Below are 18,402 nucleotides of genomic sequence, written 5' to 3'. Positions count from 1 at the left end.
GTTGATTGATGTTAAGTTCTATTTAACCCTTTCATGGTAAGGAATCACCAGTGTGTAATGGTCCAGTTATCTGAGACAATGCGCAACAAGGTTATGTTCAATAACAAAAGTTTAATACCAACATTGGTCTGAAATCATAAGTATCACAGCCAATAACATCCAACCCCCGCCCACACCCCACTTTTTCCACCATAGACATAAATCACATGTTCAACATGTCCAGCAACACAATACAAAGGCAAAGCAGGAGCATGGTGCCCTCCCCCGCTATATTACAACAAATTGCATACACCCAGATGGAGATATAACACAGCCATCACCTGCGTACATGCACCTCACTTTCCTTCTCCCCTCTCCTTCCTTTACCTCTTCCCTTCCTCGCTCCATGGCGCCTGGCTGAGGAGCTCCTCAGGCGGTGCCTCATTGGGGGGATGAAGGCAGATGCGGTCGTTGCACGGGTACGGGAGCAGGGAGTGCCGAGGGGGCAACATTCTCTGATGCAGTAGCAGGATCTTGGTCCTTGCTCTCATCTGTCATTCGCAGTGGTGGTGCAGAACCTAGGGGTGGAGTGCCGCGCTCGGGGACCACTGGGAGGCTTGTGCCAGCAGTGTTCCTGGCTATCGCATCCAGGGACTCCGCCATGCGCGGAATGTACTCGGTCATGGTGGTCAGCTGTCGGGATATGCCCCCCAATGCTTCGATGAGCTGGTCACCAAAGTCTACAGTCCTCCTGGACAACTGTACCATCTCTCCGCTGTCATGTCGCGCTGTCATGGTCCATGAGGCCTCCGCGGGGTCAGCGCTGTCCTGGGGATAAATGGGGTGCCCTGTGGAGAGGTGTTTAGGGCCGGTACCTCCAGAGTGGAGGCGGGAATGACTGGAAGACCACTAGATGGCCTTGGGGTGGAATGGCTACTGGAGCGTGGTGATGCAGGTTCTTCGAAGTCCGCGCTCTCATCTGTGGAGAACAGACCCAGCGGATTGATGGGTGAGAATCGGAACTCCTCAGCACCAGATGTAGTAGGATCGTCCACCGACTCCTGCCCCGCGCCCCCACCTTCTGGCTTCTGTGGTCTTGCCTGGGGACACGCTGCTGACTGAGCTGCAAAACACAAATGGGGTTATTAGAGGAGAAGGGGGTGCTAGGGTGACAAGGTGAGTCCAGCGCTACACACAGCATATGCACGACAAAAGCACCACCGCTCTCAAAATCATCGCAGACATCACATTTCATGACCATCAACACATTATGCATTGCAATGATTTTCATTCAGCCAGCATTATTTCTATGACAATTTTAGAAATCATCTATCATATATGATTGTTTGGATATGAGTTGGTGTGGCATCTATTGACTTTACATGATGCAATGGTGTAAGCTTTACTCACGTGGCATCACTTCAGGGTCTGCAGATGCTTCCGTGGCTGTCCGGGGATGCTTCCCCACGAGTGTGAGCACCCGCTCCTCCATCTCAGTGTGTCGCTGGGGACTGGTGGCTCCCCACCCGTTCGCCTCTGCATGAACCTCATCGTCGATATCTTCTTCTGTAAAAAGTGACAGGACGACATGGCATGAGATCATTGTGTGATATCATTGCTAGGTACTACCACAGAGACTGATACAACACATAACCGACAGATGTAATCATGATTATTATGAAAATTATCATTCTTTACCTAAAGACGAACACCATGACCGCAGGCTTTGAGTAAAACATTCCTGGTAAAAGTGAAAGACCTCACATCTGATGATAGTCACTCATGACTGTTACAAATCAAATTATATAAATACATAAGTACATGTAAATCAATGTAATACTTACTCTTGCAGATCCCACAAGGTCGTTCCATTGTTTGCGGCATTGTTTGCCCTCACGCTCCTCGTTGGTCGCCGACGAGACCACCTCTGCTATCTTGGTCGATATCCTCTGGTAGGCCTTTGGGGTGGGCTTCCCACGCCCTCCCTGTGTCAAATCACCCCAGCTAACTTAACCTCCTGCAGAAGGAAGGCATTTGCCTCGTCCGAGAACCTCCTGGCTCTTTTGCACCCTCCAATGTGCTCCTCTCCCACCTCACTGCTCTCTCTAGCGTCAGTCTCCACAGCGTGCTGTGATGCCTCCTCCTCTCTCTTCATAATAGGGCAAATACAGGCAAATATGTGGCTGGTAACAGCTAATTTTTGTTTGCCTACTTGCTGTGAAGCTCTAAAGTCTCCCTCCTTTCTCCCAAAGCAGCCACACCACACCCAGCCACACCTTCAGTCCCTCTGAGCTCCCTCTCTCTCTGTCTCCTCTTCTGCGCATATCATGGTGACCCTTGACCTCCAGAATCGTGGGAATCGAACGTTGCCATGCTGTTGCTAAGGACGGCCACACTTTACGGCAGAAGGTCAAAAATATTTAACGCTACCGCCCATTTGATATCACTCACGGTAACGCCCATTTTCAAAAATGTAAACTAGGTGTTTTGAGAATGGGTGAGAAGCCGGCGATCTGAAAACCCTTTTTTACCTCACGTCGGAAATAACGCCCATTTTTGGGCGATAAGCACAAAAGTGGAGGCTCTAGCACTTGGAGTTTTGATATATTAAATTAGGATCATTTAAAATAATGTAAAAGTTTTATCTTGTTCAAAATTTAATTTGCGTCTTTCCCTCAGGAGATTAAATAAGTTGGGTAGAATCTGCGATAGGGCAAATTGTACCAGGCCTGTGGTAGCAATGGACTTAACAGGTCAAACAGCCTTTGCCCATCCCATAGTTCACGTCGTTAAAACTGGAAGGAAGAAACAAAGTAAATAACAAAGCACTGCCCTTTATCTAATCTTATCTTGATTATTCGGTGTATGTGTGCTACGTGCTTAAGTTTTAAGATCTACTGGGTAAATCTGGAGAATGAGGCAATTCATGGGAATGTTTGTTTTACTGGGGAATTTTAAACTATCAGTTTACTTCCAATGATTAAAAGCAGAAGAACAAGTTTTCTAAAAGGGTGTTGGATTCTGCAAATTTGCGAAGAAATCCAAACTCTGCTTACATTATCGCGTACACCAGAAATGGAGTGGACTGTGTTGTTGGCCCGGAATTTGCAGTCAGGATGATGGCGAACTGGCAGTGTTCGCCATCATTCTGCCTTTGAAACTGACCGCGATTTCGGGATTTGGCGCTGGCGTACGCGGCAATCCCAAAGTTGCAGGCTGTCAATCCATCTTTCCTGGAACTCCATGTTTGAATTCCTCCAATCAGATTTCCACAATCCTGCCACAGTACCAAAACGGCTCTCATCAACGTCAAAAATGGCATCCTTTGTGATTGTGACGAAGGCAAACTATACCCCCTCATCCTTCTCGACCTGTCTGCAGCCTTTGACACGGTTGGCCATTCCATTCTCCTCCAACGCCTCTCCACTGTCGTCCAGCTGGGTGGGATTGCACTTGCCTGGTTCCATTCTTATCTATCTAATTGTAGCCAGAGAATCACCTGCAACGGCTTCTCTTCCCGCCCCCGCATCATTACCTCTGGTGTCCCCCAAAGATCTGTCCTTGGCCCCCTCCTAATTTCCATCGACATGCTGCCCATTGGCAACATCATCCGAGAACACAGCGTCAGTTTCCACATGTACACTGACGACACCCAGCTCTACCTCACCACCACTTCTCTTGACCCCTCCATGATCTCTGAATTGTCAGACTACTTGTCTGACATCCAGTACTGGATGAGCAGAAATTTTCTCCAATTAAATATTGTGAAGACTGAAGCCATTGTCTTCGGTCCCTGCCACAAAATTATTCCCCAGCCACCGACTCCATCCCTTTCCCTAGCATCTGTCTGAGGCTGAACAAGACTGTTCCCAACCTTGACATCATATGTGACTCGGAAATGAGCTTCCAACCACATATCCACAGCATTACTAAGGCCACCTATTTCCACATCCTTAACATCGTCCTTCTCCGCCCCTGCTTCAGCTCATCCGCTGCTGAATCTCTCACCCATGCCTTTGTTACCTCTAAACTTGACTATTCCAAAACACTCCTGGCTTACCACCCATGTTCTATCCTACTTTAGCTTGAGGTCATCCAAAACTTGGCAGTCCATGTCCTAACTCGCACCAAGTCTCATTCAGCCATCACCCCTGTGCTCACACCGCACTTGATCAGCTCTGCTGGGTAGGCCACACAGTTCGCATGCCAGACACGAGACTCCCAAAGCAAGCACTCTAGTCGGAACTCCTTCACGGCAAACAAGCCAAAGGTGGGCAGCCGAAACGTTACAAGGACACCCTCAAAGCTTCTCTGATAAAGTGCAACATCCCCATTGATACTTGGGAGACCTTGGCCAAAGACCGCCCTAAGTGGAGGAAGCGCATCCGGGAGGGCGCTGAGCACCTCGAGTCTCGTCGCCCAGAGCGTGCAGAAAGCAAGCGTAGGCAGCGGAAAGAGCATGCGGCAAACCAATCCCACTCACCCCTTCCCTCAACGACTACCTGCCCCACCTGTGACAGAGTCTGTGGCTCTCGTATTGGACTGTTCAGCCACCAAAGAACTCACTTCAGGAGTGGAAGCAAGTCCTCCTCGATTCCGAGGCACTGCCTATGATGATGATGATGTGCTCACTGACCTACATTTGCTCCTGGTCAAGCAACGCCTCTATTTTAAAATTCTCATCCTTATTTTCAAATCCCTCCATGGCTTCGCCCCTCCCTATCTCTGTAATTTCCTTTAGCCCCACAACCCCCTGAGATATCTGTGCTCCTCTAATTCTGCCCTCTTAAACATCCCTGATTTTAAATGCTCAACCATTGATGGCCATGCCTTCAGCTGTCTCGACTCCAAGCTCTGGTATTCCATCCCTAAACCTCTGCCTCTCTACCTCTCTTTCCTCCTTTAAGACGCTCCTTAAAATCTACCACTTTGACCAAGCCAGCTGCCCTAATTTCTCCTTATGTGGCTCGGTGTTAAATTTTTGCTTTTTAACATCCCTTTGCAGTGCCTTGGGATGTTTTACTACATTAAAGGCGCTATATAAATACAAGTTGTTGTTGTTGTCGACGACAGCGCTGAAACTGGCTGTGTTGTGCCCTGCCACAGAGCCTGCAGTGAAATCTCATAAATCATTGAAACTGACCCAAACTCCGGCTCTTCCGCAATATTACGCTGTTAAAATGCCCCCTAAAAGGATCCAACGGTTTGAGGTGTAACTGGGGTTTTAACAGCGTATTGACTGCTAAACAAAGGTTCAGGGCCTGGAAAATACATTTTAATTTTGTGCTGTGTGAAATTTGTCCCATTTATTAACAATTAAAGGAGTGCTCCACTTCCTGTTGGGGCGGGTTTGAGGGTGCTATTTGGGCGCGTTGGTCAGTGCTATGCGGCTACTTCATACAGCGCTGACGCGTTTCAATGTCCCTCACCTTCTATTAAAGGGGGGCCGTTGCGCACTCTGCCAGGCCTCTGATAGCCTCCACTATGACACCAGGGTGGCGTGGTGCCAAAGCCACTGCCCAACACCCAAACGGAGTGCTGGGCTGCACAATGGAGGCCCAGACCACGCGAAAGAAGCACAGAAGGGGCCGACGGGTGAGTCGACCAAACCTGCAAAACAGCGGCACGGGCCTTCCACACCTCCACTTCAACTTCCACCCCATGAGTGGATGTCAGCCCGGTTTGTGACCCGTTAGACACTGACACCGCTCCCGGAGCGCTGGCCAATTTCCACCATGGAGTGGAAAGGGGTCGCCACATATGGCGATGACATCATCGCTGGTTGCATGGTGACTGGGGGCACTATCAGCAGGGCACAGCGCTACCGTGTCAGCCCCTCCGATAACTCCTGCACAATTTTGCAGGATTCGGTAGCGCCCCTCCCCCTCCCGGGTGGGAACAGTTTCGCGCCCTGTCAGCACCCCCTTGAGGCGCTAACGGGAAGCGCAAAACAGGGCAATTTCGGCCCCAAAACTTTTTAAGAAACTTTTCTAAAAAAAAAGTTTTACATTTATTTTTAAGTTTATCCATCTTTATTTCAGGTTTTCTCCCCCCCCTCCCCATGTGGGAACCCCAATCTTTCTTTTGCTCTCAATAACTATTTTAAAAAGGTAGAATGTTAAGGGCTTTGTTGTTCGCTGTCTGTGAGAATTCTGCCTTTTGATTGGTTGCTTAGACAGCCTGTTGACATCAGAGCAGCTCGCACAAGGGGGTCCCCACTGAGGGCCATTGAATTGAATTCAAGGTCAGAAAAGCCAAAGTTCTCGACACAGGGATTGCGAGATCCTTGTGCAGAGTCTACTTCGGGGCCAGCAGCGAATGCCTTCTCTTTGATGCTGACTGAAAATTCCGGACCAATGTTTTCCTGGATAAAATAGGATGGATGGGTATATGTGAGATAATTCCATTGTCAGTAGTGCATATCAATTAATGGGTTTCAAAATTCTTACCTTGTGTTACACGTCCTGTTTTAATTCACAGTTAGAATTCCACGTGCTGGCTCCTGGCAACAGTTATTCACTTCACTCTGCACCCGATCACATCTTTCTTTCAGGCCGAAGGGATACAATTTGCTTGTGCCTGAACCTGCTGGAATATAATTACTTGCGGTATTGCAGAGTTTGGATTCCCTTGCAAATTTGCTGAATCCCACACCCTTTTAGAAAATTTGCTTTTCCGATTTTAAACATTGGGAATAAACTGACAGTTTAAAAACTCCCCAGTGAAACAAACACCCCCATTAATTGTTTCTCTACTCCAGAGTGACTAATCCCACAGTTCCTCTGAAGTTTCCTTTTGTTGCTCCTACACTCAAAGACGTCACCTGACATACTCTTTCTTGCTAATGTGTTGAAATCAAGACTCATTGCATCACCTCGTCTGATTCATTCTTCCCGAAGACTTAAAACTTGTGAAACTCTTTAAGTTCTACAATCTTCCCTTTTTCCAACAATTTTCAAGCATTCAAAACCCAAACTTGGTGCCAGTAATCAGTATTCTTTGATTTACCTTCGACTATGAATGGTTATATGGCATCCCTAATGCAGAAAAATGTCCCACGGTGTTTCTGTTTGGTAAGAATCCAAAAGGGCACCAACAGCTGTCAAACTGATAAAATGCTGAGGCTGCCATGTTCCATTCAATCAAATGTGATGCAGCAGAGACTCAGAAACAGATGACGATGAACTGCTGCTTTATCAATTACAGCTTCAACAAAATTAGCACATTTAAAATCGAAGTAAATTGGATAAGCTTTTAACAGAATATAATTTGTGCAGAGTGATTTTGTAATAATCTAATGTTTTCATGTAAAATATCTACCAGCTACACAACCCATTTCTCAGTTTGGTTGTTGACTCATGATTGAATCATGTGGAGGAGCTTAATTATTGATGCATTGTAATATATCATTTTCCCATTTACTTTATCGATGGCCTGAGTATATCTCTGGAGGCCCCGACCTGCGAGAGAACATCAGCGGCGGGTCGGGGCCTTAAGAGAAACGGCGAGCAGCGGCCATGGGCAGCGTGGAGGCGTACCACTTCAAGGTACAGCGCGAGCTGGTGCAGGAGGGCAACGGCTGTGAAGAGTGACGTCATCAAGATCCAGGTTGGTGATTGGAGCGTGGGCAGATACAGCAGGAGTGGCGAGAGACTGTGGAGGGATGTGATCGGGGCCCAGGCGAGGGCGTTAGTTCGGGGCCAGGGGCCATGGGGCAGCACAGGCCAGACCACACTGCGATATGTGTGCACACTAGGTCCGTGCAGCAGAGCTGGTCTCCAGTTGTCTTGGGTAATCCTTGCCACTGGACCAAGACCTAGCTCTGTCAAGCCCGTGTGGTGGCTGGTGTGCAACGGCCAACCCACGTTAAAAAAATTCACATACAGGCATCTTCCACCCTTCAGATGTAGTTTGGATCCTTCATTGAAACACCTGTGAACTCGTCCTTTTTTTGGCGTGAAAGCAAGTCATCCTCGTTTCGAGGGACCGTCTATGATGATGATATCTCTGTAATATTTCCTAAGGGTGTCGTGACATCACATCTGTCCATTATATTTCTTTTTCCTCAGTGGTTAAGTTTCTGCATTTTTCCACTTTTTAATTGTTTTTTGTTTTTGGTTATTTACTGATCATATTATGTAAAGCCAATTTGTCTCCCAACAACTTTCAAGAAAATATCTTTACACCAATCAGACTACAGATACCACAACACTCCCTATCCAGGCTCAGACTGAGAGGATAGCTTTTGACAATAGTGTTATTTTAAGTTTGAATTCTGAGGCGAGGGGACTATCAGATGCCCTCAGAAATAAAATGACAAAGGGATTCATAGAAATATAGAAACATAGAAAATAGGTGCAGGAGTAGGCCATTCGGCCCTTCTAGCCTGCACCGCCATTCAATGAGTTCATGACTGAACATTCAACTTCAGTACCCCATTCCTGCTTTCTCGCCATACCCCTTGATCCCCCTAGTAGTAAGGACCTCATCTAACTCCTTTTTGAATATATTTAGTGAATTGGCCTCAACAACTTTCTGTGGTAGAGAATTCCACAGGTTCACCACTCTCTGGGTGAAGAAGTTCCTCCGCATCTCGGTCCTAAATGGCTTACCCCTTATCCTTAGACTGTGACCTCTGGTTCTGGACTTTCCCAACATTGGGAACATTCTTCCTGCTTCTAACCTGTCTAACCCCGTCAGAATTTTAAATGTTTCTATGAGGTCCCCTCTCATTCTTCTGAACTCCAGTGAATACAAGCCCAGTTGATCCAGTCTTTCTTGATAGGTCAGTCCCGCCATCCCGGGAATCAGTCTGGTGAACCTTCGCTGCACTCCCTCAATAGCAAGAATGTCCTTCCTCAGGTTAGGAGACCAAAACTGTACACAATACTCCAGGTGTGGCCTCACCAATGCCCTGTACAACTGTAGCAACACCTCCCTGCCCCTGTACTCAAATCCCCTTGCTATGAAGGCCAACATGCCATTTGCTTTCTTAACCGCCTGCTGCACCTGCATGCCAACCTTCAATGACTGATGTACCATGACACCCAGGTCTCTTTGCACCTCCCCTTTTCCTAATCTGTCACCATTCAGATAATAGTCTGTCTCTCTGTTTTTACCACCAAAGTGGATAACCTCACATTTATCCACATTATACTTCATCTGCCATGCATTTGCCCACTCACCTAACCTATCCAAGTCGCTCTGCAGCCTCACAGCATCCTCCTCGCAGCTCACACTGCCACCCAACTTAGTGTCATCCGCAAATTTGGAGATACTACATTTAATCCCCTCATCTAAATCATTAATGTACAGTGTAAACAGCTGGGGCCCCAGCACAGAACCTTGCGGTACCCCACTAGTCACTGCCTGCCATTCTGAAAAGTACCCATTTACTCCTACTCTTTGCTTCCTGTCTGACAACCAGTTCTCAATCCATGTCAGTACACTACCCCCAATCCCATGTGCTCTAACTTTGCACATCAATCTCTTGTGTGGGATCTTGTCGAACGCCTTCTGGAAGTCCAAATATACCACATCAACTGGTTCTCCCTTATCCACTCTACTGGAAACATCCTCAAAAAATTCCAGAAGATTTGTCAAGCATGATTTCCCTTTCACAAATCCATGCTGACTTGGACCTATCATGTCACCTCTTTCCAAATGCACTGCTATGACATCCTTAATAATTGATTCCATCATTTTACCCACTACCGATGTCAGGCTGACCGGTCTATAATTCCCTGTTTTCTCTCTCCCTCCTTTTTTAAAAAGTGGGGTTACATTGGCTACCCTCCACTCCATAGGAACTGATCCAGAGTCAATGGAATGTTGGAAAATGACTGTCAACGCATCCACTATTTCCAAGGCCACCTCCTTAAGTACTCTGGGATGCAGTCCATCAGGCCCTGGGGATTTATCGGCCTTCAATCCCATCAATTTCCCCAACACAATTTCCCGGCTAATAAGGATTTCCCTCAGTTCCTCCTCCTTACTAGACCCCCCGACCCCTTTTATAACCGGAAGGTTGTTCGTGTCCTCATTCGTGAATACCGAACCAAAGTACTTGTTCAATTGGTCCGCCATTTCTTTGTTCCCCGTTATGACTTCCCCTGATTCTGACTGCAGGGGACCTACATTTGTCTTTACTAACCTTTTTCTCTTTACATATCTATAGAAACTTTTGCAATCCGTCTTAATGTTCCCTGCAAGCTTCTTCTCATACTCCATTTTCCCTGCCCTAATCAAACCCTTTGTCCTCCTCTGCTGAGTTCTAAATTTCTCCCAGTCCCCGGGTTCGCTGCTATTTCTGGCCAATTTGTATGCCACTTCCTTGGCTTTAATACTATCCCTGATTTCCCTTGATAGCCACGGTTGAGCCACCTTCCCTTTTTTATTTTTATGCCAGACAGGAATGTACAATTGTTGTAGTTCATCCATGCGGTCTCTAAATGTCTGCCATTGCCCATCCACAGTCAACCCCTTAAGTATCATTTGCCAATCCATCCCAGCCAATTCACGCCTCATACCTTCAAAGTTAGCCTTCTTTAAGTTCTGGACCATGGTCTCTGAATTAACTGTTTCATTCTCCATCCCAATGCAGAATTCCACCATATTATGGTCACTCTTCCCCAAGGGGCCTCGCACAACGAGATTGCTAATTAATCCTCTCTCATTACATAACACCCAGTCTAAGATGGCCTCCCCCCTCTTGGGCAAGAGATGTTGGGAGTCATGCACATCGATTCCCGTAGGTTGATGGAGACTGCTCAGCCACTCGTTTAGGGCCAGGGCAGACAGCACCATTAGGAAGAAGTGTACATAATTTAAAATGTGCTGCCTGTACCCCTGCTTGATAGAAAATGAGCTCATTGAGTTTTGTTTGAGAAAGGGCGATCCATTGTTGTGGAGACAATTGTTGAAGCCCGACTGTTATCAAGTGATACAACAGCAGTGGCAATATTCAAGAGGCTGCGATCAGTGCAGCCAGGAACAATGAATCAAGTTAGTGACAAGGGACAAAGAAATACAAAGACAATGCAGGCTCAAGATCCGAGAGCAATAGGAATAACTTCCTTTCATGTCAGCCATCACACAGCCCACATGATGTTTTTCAATTTTTTTTTAACACAAATATATTCATGCCATTCATAACAATCCTTTCATTATATATTCATTCATCATAGGCAGTCCTTCGGAATCGAGGAAGACTTGCTTCCACTCCTAAAGTGAGTCCTTTGGTGATGATGATGATTCATTTTGTTGTTGTTGTTGTTCTTGGGATGTGGGAAACACCAGCAAGCACGTACTGCCCATCCCTATGTGCCCCGAGGGTATTAAAAGTCAATCATATAGTTTGGGACTGGAATCACATGTAGGCCAGACTAGGCAGGGAGGCAGGTTTCCTTTCCTGAAGTACGTTATTAAACCAAGTGGATTTTTAATAACAGAACAACAGCTTTCATGGTCAGTTCGTGGTGCTAGCCCTCAAAATTACCAGATCTATTCAATTCAGTTTTACAACTCGCCATGGTGGGAATTAAAGTCGCAATCATGTGGGTTGCTAGTTCACTACTGTGGCCATTGGGCTACCATACCCATACTTAGTCTAAAATTTCTATCTATAACCCCAGAGAGTGAGTGCTTGTGGTCTGTTTGACAGTGGAAACCATTGCAATCGACCCCAGTCCTGTCCTCACATGCACCGCAAATTGATGCTAGATCAATTGTTAATTTTAAATCGGAGATTGATAGCTTTTTGTTAACCAAAAGTATTAAGGGACATAGGCGGAAGGCAGATATATGAGTTAGATCGCAGATCAGCCATGATCTCATCGAATGGTGGAACAGGCTTGAGGGGCTGAATGGCCCACTCCTGTTCCTATGTTCCGACAGTGTTGAAGCAGCAGGACTAGAATGCTGTGAACTTTTCACTTCCCAGTGAGATGCGCTAATCCTGCTGGATCACCTGCGTTGGCACTCACTCGCTCCGCAAGGAAAGGCCCGATCTGGGCCTACGTGGAGCTCATTACCAGAGGGCTTGGGCAAGAGATGTTGGGAGTCATTTTGACTTTGGGTGACTTAAATGGAAATGAAAATTGGGAGAGATGTATAACGAGCGGCTAATCTGATTTCGCCCGTTTTACACTATCAACCAAAGTCAAAATTACCCCTGTTGTCTGTTATCAGCCTTTAAAAGGCTGATGCCTGAATTAAAGGGACGTGGGATACTCAAGGTAACTAGCCACATGTGGGAACAAAGGTATTGTTCAGCCTCTCCAAAGGCTGTATGGTGCAAAAAGAAGTGACTCGCAAAAAAGCAATGATTTGGCAGGAAATGGAAGTATATGGGCAAATGATGGATTGGCACAGCAACTGAGCCCATGTTAGGAGGGCTGGCCTGTTTGGCACAACAGACACCCTCCCCAGAGGAGAGCAATACAGTGCACTTGGCAGGAAGGCCAACACTGTACAGGTCTTGGATAGTCTGGGAACATCTTAAGTTACAAGTTAAGACTAGTCAACAATACCATTTACCAGGTTGATGACCCAAGTACACGTCCCAGAGTGCTGCTTGTCAACCTGTTACACATTTACTGCTGGCCCATGCCAAGCCTTCACACATACCCATAGCTCTGATGTTGTTTAGCGTACATATCCATATTTCAATAGGGCACATGCTCAAGCTGTAACTTACAGTTGAAAACCATGATATTTTCAATGACACGTGAAAGCATTGTAACAATGGCTGCACAGCCACTTATGGACACTCAGAATAGGTTGAGGTTTGAGCAAGTATCTATCACCTTCGACATGTCAAGGCAACTTCTCCGCTTGCTTGACAAGTAGGCATATTTGGGGTAATACTCCAACATTTAGCTCCAGGCATGGAGCCTTGTCTGACAGGCTCCTCGAGCCTGCTCAGCCATTCAATAAGATCATGGCTGATCTTCAACCTCAACTCCACTTTTCCGCCTGGTTCTCATATCCCTTGATTCCCCTCGAGTCTAAGGGCTGGATTCTTGGCTTTGCTCATTTTGGGGCCAGCAGTCCTAACACTGCTCCCTGCGGGACTCCACTTGTAACCTGGTCCCCATGCCGAACCATAGCCATTAATAACTATCTTCTGTTTATGAGAATGCAGTCTGCTCCTTATCCAAAGCAAAATCTGCTTGCCAAATGCAAGGACTCAACTTTTCCAAGTGGCTTTTTGTGTGGCACCTCATGAAAGGCTTTTATGAAAATCAAGATTCATAGGCTGGAATTTTGCCGGTGCTCGGAAGACGGGATCGGAGATGGGTCAGCTGTTAAATTTAAAATGATTGACAACGGGTCGGGACCCCTCTGTCAACCTGCCGCCACGCTACTTTCCCAGATATCGGGTCTGTCACGCTGAACAGACCCGAGACGCAAGGGAGGGGAAGGCAATTTAGGTGATTAAGACTTTGTTAAGAGGCAATTGAAGACAATTTTGAGCTGAACTTACAATTTTACCTGGTTTTCCACGAAGTTCCCGCTGCTCGGGGATCATGCCAGGTAAGGACGTCGGGAGTTGTGTGACCATGAATTCATGACTTTACCTGACAGCTGGAAATGTGCTATAAAAGCTCCCATCTCACAGCTGTTCACTTTCCAATGTCAGAAGCTCTTGCTTACTGCATTTGGAAGGCACATTGAGCTTTTTGCAGGTTGTAAGTCTTTGGAGCAATCTCCATCCAGTGTCACCTCATTGGAACAACCTCTCTCATCATTGACAGATTGCTCTGTCATCTCAAGTTCATCTGCCATCTATTACATTAGCATCAGTGCCCTTGAAACTGTCTCACCTAGGTCCTCAGAATCCCACCATGATCAGCCCCAACACCAGCAGCACCAGGCGCACCAGCATCATCAACCTTCTCCGCAATCAACTGATGCTGCACAGGACATAGGCACCCGACCACATTGCTGCCCGAGACGCCAGGGATGGCCTCACCATGGCCAGACTTACTTCACTTGATGTTGTACACCCTGACTGCCTCATGATGTAGCACCACCCCACACCAACACCATATTGCATCTCTACAATGCCCAAGCCATTCCTTTCACACTCATCATCATTGCAGGGGTTACCCTTATGTCTCACCATTTACTGCACCTCACTAAACCACTTCCAAAAGTGCGCACAAATCTGTCCAGGAAGGCAAAGTGTTGAAAATAAAGATTTCAATGTTTAACAACACATTAACAGAAACTTTACAATAATATTAGCGAAAACACCCAAGTTCCTACACTTGCGTGTTGTTAGTTGGATTGCTTGCACTAGGATGAGGGTGAGGGGTGGCTAGTGAGATGGGGATGTGATAATGTAGCTAGAGAGAGAGGGATGAGTGGAGGTACAAGGTAGGTTGGTGTAAGGATGTGCAGGAATAGGGTAGGGAAGGCAGAGTGATGGGGATGTGGTGAGTGGCACAGCAGGATGAGGTTGAGTGTGCTTACGCAGTAACGTTTCGTGATCTATTGAGATAATTGAAAGGTTTGCGCCACTGCACCCAGGTCCTACTGACCACACCCCTGCTTGTGTCCTCCTCCGCAATGTGCAACCAGGCTGAGTAGATTTCCTGGGGAGGTCTTTTCCGCCCATTGGAAGGGAAGAGAACCTCCTGTGTGCTGTGACTCCCTCCATAAGCGTATGGAGGGAGTCATGGGAGAGCCTGGGTTTAGTTGTACACCTCTGTGCAGCAATTGTCAGTGTCTGCAGCAACTCAATGCTGTAGAACTCTGACAGCACAACTGTCAAAATAAATTTGTGCATGGTCCCTTTAAGGAAACCGGCTGATGAAGCTTCATCAAATTACGTCATCAGACCCGCTTCCTTTTAATTGGCTGGGAACTGTGCTGGGCAGGCTTAACAAGCTCAATCAGGATAAAGCCATGTGGGAAGCCAGGATGGAGACAGGAGCGAGATCGGACCCCACCACCGACGTCGCCCGCCTCGGTAGGCAAAATTGCGGCCATAATGTGTACAAAGCTACTTACATCCACCAACTTAGGAAGCTCCTCATAAAATTCAACCAGGTTGGTCAGAAACCATCTTGAGGTTTCCTTATACCCCCATCTACATCAAAACAGTTGTATCCCGAATGATTCCTTCCAACAAACTAAGGACTTTAATTTTTCAGTTCTGACTTATTGTCCTTTTTAAATATAGACTCTAAACAGGCCTTTCAGTTTATGGGAACAACACAAAAGGATAAATGTGAACTGTAGCAGGGCTCATAAATTACAAGTTATGGACCCTCTTGAAGACCAACCTGGACCTATTTATATATAAGATCATGGCGGGAAGGAAGGAAGGTAAAGCTGCAGATCTCCCTCCAAGCTTAGTGCCAGAACTATATTGATAGTACATCTAGTCTCACTTCTCACTCTCCTACACAGGTATACACACACCCACACAAACGTTACACGGCAGGTTTTCCTCCGCGAGCCCTCTGCCGGGTGCCAGATAGGTGCAGTGTACTGGAGATGCTGGGAGGAGTTTGATGAAATTTCCTGGCTTGGGCCATTTGCATGGCCTGGGTTTACTCCTGATTGGCAGCAATGGGGCCTTCTGGCTACTGCAGAATAAGCCAGCATCTCACTGCCGCCAATGCCTCCACCACCACTGCTTAGGAGCAGAGCCAAACACATACTAGAGGACTTAATTCGTGAGTATTGGTGAGTCACAGGTGAAAAGGAATGAGTGCTGGTGAGATGCCTCAATGGTCTAATTGCTATCAATGGACTCCTGAAATTTGGGAAATCCATCAATGCAATGTCATTGGGCAACTGCGTCATGTTTCTGTCACTATTTTGTGGGAAAGGGTGAAAGATTTGGCCGGGATAACACATGCATGAATCACTTGTTTGATACATTTGCAGACATCACAGTGGCTGACACTGCAGATGACCCCTACGTTAGACGCAGAGATGGAAGCACAATGGTGAACTTAACCTCCAACGACAGTGCTGCCCGTGTGTTGGACATCCACTGCAGGGTTCCTTGCCTCAGATGGCACAATTTCAACTGGCTTCCCTGTTCACCTGGAACCTGCTGTCTTAGATCATTGCCAGGTATATATGTGAGGGCCTGCAGATATGGTTGGTGGAATAATGAGATGGGGCACACTGACTCTGGTACCTGCTGATTTTCCTCAGATGCCTTCTTTCCTCTTGCACCACTTCAACCACGAAATATGGGATGTTCAGAACCAACCCTATACTCATTGGTGTTTAGAAAAATGAGGTGATCTTCTTGAAACATATTAGATTCTGAGGGGGCAGGACAGGGTAGATGCAGAGAGGATGTTTCCCCTCCTGGGGGCAATCTAGAACTAGGGGGCATAGTTTCTGAACAAGGGGTCACACATTTAAAAAGGAAATGAAGAGGAATTTCTTCTCTCAGATGGTCGTGAATCTGTGGCATTCTCTACCCCAGAGAACTGTGAGGCTGGGTCATTGAATATATTTAAGGTGGAAATAGACAGATTTTTGAACGATAAGGCAGTCAAGGATTATGGGGAGCGGGCAGGGAACTGGAGTTGAGGTCAAGATTAGATCAGCCATGATCTTATTGAATGGCAGAGCAGGCTCGATGGGCCAAATGGCCTAATCCTACTCCTATTTCTTATGTTCTTAACCCCCCTCCCCTCCCCCCTATTGTTAATGAATGTTAACTTGAATAGGCGACTGCCATGGGACTCATCAGTGTGCACTTTGGATTCAATATTCCCTGAGCCCCTGTGAAAGTTTGCATTCTAAAAGCCCCTTTGTATGTACCGATTTCTTCTGAATGCTTTCTGTTCTGCTGAAGTCTTGTAAATGTTTAGTCAGCTTTCCAGTGATTTTGCAGGCATTTGCTTCTTCTGGCATCAACATAAACATTAACATATTCCAAAAGAAACATTGAAAGAAAAAATAACATTTGAGAAAAAAAGTTAAGAAAAACCCAAAACCAGTGGATAAATGAAAACTAAAAATGACACAAACAAGGATCAGTCCTTTTAAGAGCTCCCTCACACATGGAACTTGTGTTATTGCTAACTCCAGATGGGTGAGCAGAGTACGTGATGCAATCCCATCCTAAACAGATGGGAAATCATGCTGTGTTTTATCAGTATACACAAATTAAGTATACACTAATATTTAAATTAAGTTCCCGCACATTTAGTACAAAAGCACTTTCGGATAGCTGCAGATAACACGCCACCTGAACTGGGAGGGGGAACCTACAAAAGAATTTCCTCTTCAGTTCCTGGGTCCCTAATCCCCCACTGCCCTGTAATTTATTCTGACATTTCACAAATGTTTTCCCTCCCTTGCCTGCTGCACATTGCCATTGCCAAGGTCAGTTATACGTCTTGTTTGGGGAGCTGCAATTAAGATGCTGTCTTATCATTCTCCAGAACAGCAGTAGCCAATGTTGAATGGTGTGTCTTCAGTACCTGAAGAGTTGAGGGGACAATCAGCAATTGCAAAAGCAAACTTACAACTGATGTCAGGAAGTGCTTGACGCAGATAGCGATCGGCATTTTGGATAGATATCTGGGTGGAGGAAAAATAAAACGCAATTACAAGAAAAAGCTAGGAGCTGTAAGATGGACTGTTGGTGCTCTCTCGATGGATGAGCTGGGATAGGCTTCCCTCATCCATATCGATCTTGTAAGCACAGTATACATTAATGACAGGCAGCCTGATAAACATTTCATCATTGTAATATTAGACTTGGATAAGGTGTTCAAGTATTCTATAAGGCAATGGAACTGTCAAGTTCAAAACCAGCAGTCTTAAGACAGATATTGGAGGGAACTGGCTGGGAGTGAACCTGTAGGTTATTGTTAATTTATGTGAGTGATTTCTGTGACAACTATCAGACAAACAGTGGAAACTCTGTGAAATACAACTCATTCTTTCCCCTTTTTGGCATATGTTCCTTTGAAAAATCAGGTCTAGTTCCAGCAATGCTGAATCATCAATCTGATCACTGAAGTGAAATAGGTTAAGTAGCATTTGATTAGTAATAGAGGCCCCAAGTTTCGTGCCGCGGCGGAAACGGCTCACCTCCGAGCTGGGCGCCTGTTTTTCGCGCCGAAAACTGCGCCTAAAAAAAAATCCGATATTCTCGAGCTCCTTGGAGCTCAATGTCTGCTTGGCGCGGCGCGCTCTTCGCAGCAGGAGGCGGAGCCTAACACTCGCGCCGATTTTCTAAGCAGCAGGGGGCGGGTACAATTTAAATTAGCCTTCGTGGTGCCGGCAACCCTGCGCGTGCACGTTGGAGCGTGCGCACATGCGCAGTCTCACACAAACATTGGCACTCGGCCATTTTTAAAAATACTGCAGAAAAAGTGAAGATTTGTTTCTTGGACCCCTGCAAAGGCTTGTAATTTAATTTTTTTTGATATT

The sequence above is a fragment of the Pristiophorus japonicus genome, chromosome 4 (assembly GCF_044704955.1).
Source record: "Pristiophorus japonicus isolate sPriJap1 chromosome 4, sPriJap1.hap1, whole genome shotgun sequence".
NCBI classification, from domain to species: Eukaryota; Metazoa; Chordata; class Chondrichthyes; family Pristiophoridae; genus Pristiophorus; species Pristiophorus japonicus.
Note: the sequence above shows the minus strand (reverse complement) of the source record.